The sequence below is a fragment of the Odontomachus brunneus genome, unplaced genomic scaffold (genome assembly GCF_010583005.1).
Source record: "Odontomachus brunneus isolate Ranch 3 - 2012 unplaced genomic scaffold, Obru_v1 Obru_scaffold_147, whole genome shotgun sequence".
In the NCBI taxonomy this organism is placed as follows: domain Eukaryota; kingdom Metazoa; phylum Arthropoda; class Insecta; order Hymenoptera; family Formicidae; genus Odontomachus; species Odontomachus brunneus.
In genome coordinates, this window is record NW_022639597.1 from 42,191 (window position 1) to 48,101 (window position 5,911).

General features: G+C 40.4%; 1 protein-coding gene across 6 annotated transcripts in view; it reads right to left on the bottom strand.

Moving 5' to 3' along the window:
* LOC116850511 (formin-binding protein 1-like) overlaps positions 1 to 5,911 on the bottom strand; it is a 31,425-nt gene that overhangs the window by 16,195 nt on the left and 9,319 nt on the right. Inside the window, exon 1 of one of the 6 annotated variants that reach the window (XM_032828881.1) lies at positions 2,250 to 2,577. The exons of the other annotated variants lie outside the window; for them this stretch is intronic. The gene's annotated coding sequence lies outside the window, so the exon portion shown is untranslated. Of the gene's footprint in view, positions 1 to 2,249; positions 2,578 to 5,911 lie in introns of those variants that run through there. 6 annotated transcript variants of the gene reach the window in all.

The following is a 5,911-nucleotide window of genomic DNA, read 5'->3' on the forward strand; positions in this document are numbered from 1 at the left end:
GTGTGTGTGTGTGTGTGTGTGTGTGTGTGTGTGTGTGTGTGTGTGTGTGTGTGTGTGAGAGAGAGAGACAGGGGAAAAAGAGATAGGTTTATAGAGACGATCAATAAGAACAGCGTCGTGCTCTGGAGCAAAAGTGTATAAAAAAGGTACATCGTAAAAATAGTTTGGAAACTAAGAGTCACGAATAAAGCCTACTATGGGTTCGAACAAGTGTGTATTATGAGTCACGGAATAGCATCGGGGGTGGCTTCACCCTCTCCACTCTATTGATCCCACATTTCTGTATACTCATGCAACTCGAGTAGGACGGACGAGAAAATAAAGAGCAAACGGGACAGTTGGATGAAAGCTAGAGAGAGAAATAGGAAAAGGGACAAAGGAAGTAATAAAGGGGGTAAAAAAAGGGAATATAGTAGGAATATTGTGGAAGAAAGATCTGGGGAATGCTGAAACTATTAGGATCGTTCATTGCAAAGAGAGAGAAAGAGAGAGTTTGAATTTCTTAAATTATATATTTTCTAAACACTCAATATGGAGAACAATTTGCTTTTTCAGGAGCCTTATAAAAAAAAAAACTCGATATTTATACGGAACTAGGTCTCAGTTTTCCTAATAGAGTTCTACTAAACGGTCGACGCACCGTTGAAAAATCGACCGAATATTGCGACCTAATTTTGTGCAATTTCACGATGTATGTACAACAGAGCGCAGGTCATGTCATACATTATGAATAACGGCAAAATAACGGCGAATACGAAATAAAGAAATCTCTGATGAGAAAAGCTCTGATGAGAAAAGTTCAGAGTGCGCGTGAGAATTTTTATATTTGTTCGCAGAGAAAAGAGCGGTGGAAGAACGGAGAGGAAAAATTCAGAAAGGTCACATTGCCGTCGATCGCCATTATCGCGCGCTTTACTGTGCGTTTGGAATCGCGCGGAATGCATTTACGGGATTCACCTCGGCAAACAGGCACAATGCGTTCGGTGTTCGCGATAGAATCGTGCGATAGAGTACGTATAATCGTAGATTATGCGCTTCGAGTCTTTCGCGACGGTCGGCACGTGACGAGAGCCGCTATTGGGAACACGTGGAAACTGAAGTATGTAGGTAATCGGAATTCCGTCATGCGGTCGGAAACAGAGGCTCAAACAGCATCGAGCATAAATGAAGCTTTCAGGATTCTATGTCTTTTTCCGGTCTAATCAGAATCGTTGGTGCGAGTAACTCGCGATGCGGAGCAGCGCTAAATGTCTACGAGGCTTGGTTCGCAGTCTCCTTGATTCTTCTCTTAGGCAATCCCTAAGGATGCAGATTTTAAAGTTAGATCTCTAGTCTTAGTCAGGGCCCTTCAGCCCTGCGACGCCGGCCCTGCGGTGTCTCGCCTCTCACCGGAGGAGACAAGTTTACCCATTACTCCGTTAGCATACGAGCCACGGCGATACGATAGTCCGTCTTGACCTACGATAACACGTTCCTAAGAATTTGCAGGCATTCTTCGTACCGCCACGGTAGCACTTTTGTTTCTTTCGATAAAGAAACGGCTTTATTAACAATACGATTTGATTCGTAAGTAAGAAAACGCTTATAGATTATCATTAAATATCTCCTCGATCTCTTCTATCGCTTAAATAATACAAGTATCTTGGAAATTAAGAGTTTTATTTAAATGTAATTAAACGGCAATTCGACAGTGCTTAACAAAGTCGACAGAGGCTCGATTGCGTTGTATCGCGAGTTTTTCTGAATATCTCACAATACCAGAAAACTGTTGCGGCCATTTGTGGTTACACGCTTTCTCACCCGACTTGTTAAATTTTTTATATTGTTCTCGTCATTTTTCGCGATGCTGCGTATATTCTTGTGGGATACCAGACAGCGCTCTTGAGACGTTACTTATCTAGAAAATATTCAAAGGTCGAAGAGGCAGCCGGTAAGCGCCGGCCTATTCGCACGTTCACGAACACGAACAGATCCTTGCTCTTGAGCTTTTAATAGACACGGTAAATCCTGCAACGTCTCCGTGCACGAGTGCGGACTCGATCGGAGATGAATCGCGCCCTCGACATTAATTAATTTGCCATGAGACCGTCACAGCTATCACGATCGATCGCAAGACGTGAACTTGTTTATCGTCAGTTCACAACGGCCGTCGATTACCCATGCGCACTTTCTGAAACGTTTCTGGGTCTTGTCTGGGATAGGACCTTGAATGCTATGATTTCGAAATTAGATTCTATCAATATACATACCTATACACACCTCGAAGAACGAATCCCGGTGCGAACTATCGATACCTTTATCTGTACACGTGAGATATGATATCAGCCGCGCACATAATAAGCGACGCATACAAAGCGTGTCGTATTTATAGGCACTGAACACGCCGCAAGTAACAATAACGATGTAAATGATCGTGACAAGTTGTAGAGTTATCCACAACTAGGCAATCGCCTCGCGTTATATATCTAATCTGCAATTTATCTGGTAATCTTGTTCAGGATTCTATTTGCTGTAATTTTTCACAGATCAAGATAGTACAACTACTGGTTGCATTTCAGTGAATCCGTCGATTTATAAACGGCAAAAGCGAAGGATACATAACGTGACGACCTTTCAAGAAAAAAAAACACGCTACACAATGTTATACAATACGTTAAAACATTGTTTTAATTATTCACGATGCGCCACAAGATACAATCATTTTCGCTCGATAACCGAGACTACAAGCATAAACGATGATCAGGTGTTATCTCTCACTGGTCGTTGCAAAAAATAAATACGACACGGAACGAAGTATTCAGAGCCACGCAAAGTCGTTGACCACAACACGTCGGAGTGACGAATGTCTAATAACGAGCGTCTCGCCGATTCTATTTAATTAATTCGCACGGCATGGCTGCGAATACGAATTATACGTATGCGAGGTGCGTGCGCCTCGCTCGCGACGTGTGTATATTATGCGCGTCGGTGGTCTCATTATCGTCGCGAAATCGCGTGTGAAAATTTTTAACCCTTCACCCGAAGGAGTTCCCGCGTCCGCTAAATTTTACGACAGGCTTATCAAGTCTTTTTCGCGATAACGTTTTGATGACGAATGGGGCAGCTATTCTTGAAGAGTTTAAACAATTCTGTTATCGGCTTCGTTAGTACAAATTCAATTAGATTTCATGGTAAATAACGAGAAGTAACTTTCGGATTCTTAATCGGTACTTGATAGAATCATCACCATGAATATTCGTCGGACGATATTATTTTTGAAGTTATTTTCATAGTTTATCGGAGGTCAATTTGATCGTCTATGTGAGTCACTCCCCCTTTCCCAGCGCTTTTTCTAATCGACGGTCAGCTGAATCATATTGTGTGAGTTGTCTCGCGCGATTCCTCATGGAATGAAAATGACTGGAATGAATTGAATAAAGAGGACTTCTGGAGATGGAGACGCGAATGTCGAGGAGTAATCTAGGTCTCTCGATATCAGAGCAGAGGATGTAGCGATGATAAGAAGCACGCGTAGGCTTCTCGCACAACGCTTTGTTCCTTTCAGAATAACGGTTATTTCTTTCATAAGAACATTCGCTTTCGGACGTTCGTATATGAAATTCAATTTTTATACGTAATATATGGTAAGTGGCATGGCGTAAAATATATAGAATAATATTTTTCGATGAGAACAAGTAAAAAATTCCTTTTAATCTTTGGTACACTATTAAGTTCCATTGAAGTCAATGTTTAAATCAATTTTTCGCACAGAAAGTTCTAAATATTTATAAGAATTGATAATTCATAATTTTTACTTTTTCTTGGAAATTTTCCAAAAAAAAAAGATTTATTTAAAAACAAAACTTACTTTCTTTTAAGCACAAAACTTATTCCACCTTGCAATTATCACGTAGTATGGTGTACTAGGGATCAAGAGGTTTAACGGTACATGGAACAGCGACACATATGCGCGTTATCACTGGATAGATCATGCCGTAACGAAGGAAAAACACCTAACTATACTTTGCTCCTTACGCAAGAGCGCGTGCGTAACATACAAAGTACAAAAAGTACAAAAACCGAACGGTCGGCGAGGAAGAAATCGAAATTGCCCGAGTCACTCGTGCCGTCACACGTGATAATCTTACGAGCGATCTGTTTTTGTTAGTATTTTCATATCAATTTTACCCGCGCGCTCTCACGGCGTTCGTTTATTATTCATTTATTCATTTCGCCGTAATCTATCTCCTGGCTGTAATGCGCGCGTGCGTTATACTCTCATATCGATTTTATTCACGCATTCTCCTCTCTGAGAGTCTCGTGGATGATTCATTCCCGCAAGTTATCAACATATTAAAGATGTTCTATATTGACGTTATTTTTTATATCTATTTAACTTTCGTGTCAATGCGGAATGGCGCGCGTGCACGTGCACGTGTGTGCATCGTGCAGAAGTCTCGGTCTAATCTGCATAGTCGATGAGGTATACGCGCGGCCTTAATCAGTGCAGACAGTCCGTCGCTCGTTCTCGCTCTTGCACGCGTTTGTTTCACTCTCACACGCGAGTAAGTGCGCTCTCGAGAGTTCGGTATTTATAGAGATTCGGTGGCGATGCGTGGGTGGGGCAGGTTTCTTTCCTCTGCGGTTCGCGGCCACGCGGCCACGCACGCTGCGTGCCCGAGGAAGGCGAGAAACGGGCCTCTACAGGGCGTTACGCGCGAACCTAAAATTCCTTCGTACTGCAGCGCACATAGATTTGCCGCGCATAGCAGCATATATCGACAAAATGCGGATTTTTCTCTTTCAGTAGGTGCCAGAAACCGATAATCATTGCGTCGTGTCACGGTTGAGTGTTTCATGTATGATACGTGACCTTTCTAAAACTAGCAGGACCAAATCAGTAAAATCAAACCAGACGTACTACATTATTTAGTACCCACATTTTGTACCAATTTGTATCACCAGACAAAATTTTGTACCTCTCTCTTTCTCTCGTGCCATTTTGGAAAAAACAATGGTGCTGCTAGTTTTAATCTAGTAGGATAATGCAGAAAAAAAGAAAAACAAGTACATAAATAAAGGAATCCGAATTTGTATTAATTAAAAGATTTTAATTTTGCCTTCATTCTTATTGAAGCGATTGATTCCAACTTATTGATCTCAAGAATAAAATACAAATTAGTACAAAATGGGTATTAAATAATATAGTAGGTCCGGTTTGATTCTGCTAACTTGATCCTGCTAGCTTTAGAGAGCTTTAGAGATTGATACGCAAAATGGATGTAGGATACACGTGAAGTTATCTATATATATTCCCAGAAAAATTTGATTACATATATTTGAGAAACATAATCATTTAAAAGATACATATGACATCATGTGTGGAATTAAGATTGACGGTATGAAGACAAATGATCGCCATGTGCTTCGTTACACGAGACATTCTGTAGTCGTGCAAAAATACTCATCTTCGCGACAAACGAAGACCAGCGAAAAGCCCCACTGCACGCACGATAAGTCCGTAATACCTCCTCGAAGAATTGTATTTTCGAGATGAACTTTACGATGATGTAAAATAATTTTCATTAAAAACTTCACAAAATTTGTTTAACAAATTTCATCAAATTTAACATACTTCTTGCTGAGACAAGTTGACATATAGTAATTATTATACGTAAAATCAAATTATGTACAGCGCTGCATAAACGGTGCGTAATATACATTATTAATAAGCTTCTTCAAATTTCTAAATAAATTTAGATGTAATGTGTATCTGTTTTCATAAAGAAAATCACTGTATTTTCGAATAAAATCTTTTTGTTTTGTATGTAAAAATTGATACGAGATATTTCTCAACAACGGAAAGTTTTCCAAATATAAACATTTCTCTCTCTCTCTCTCTCTCTCTCTCTCTCTCTCTCTCTCTCTCTCT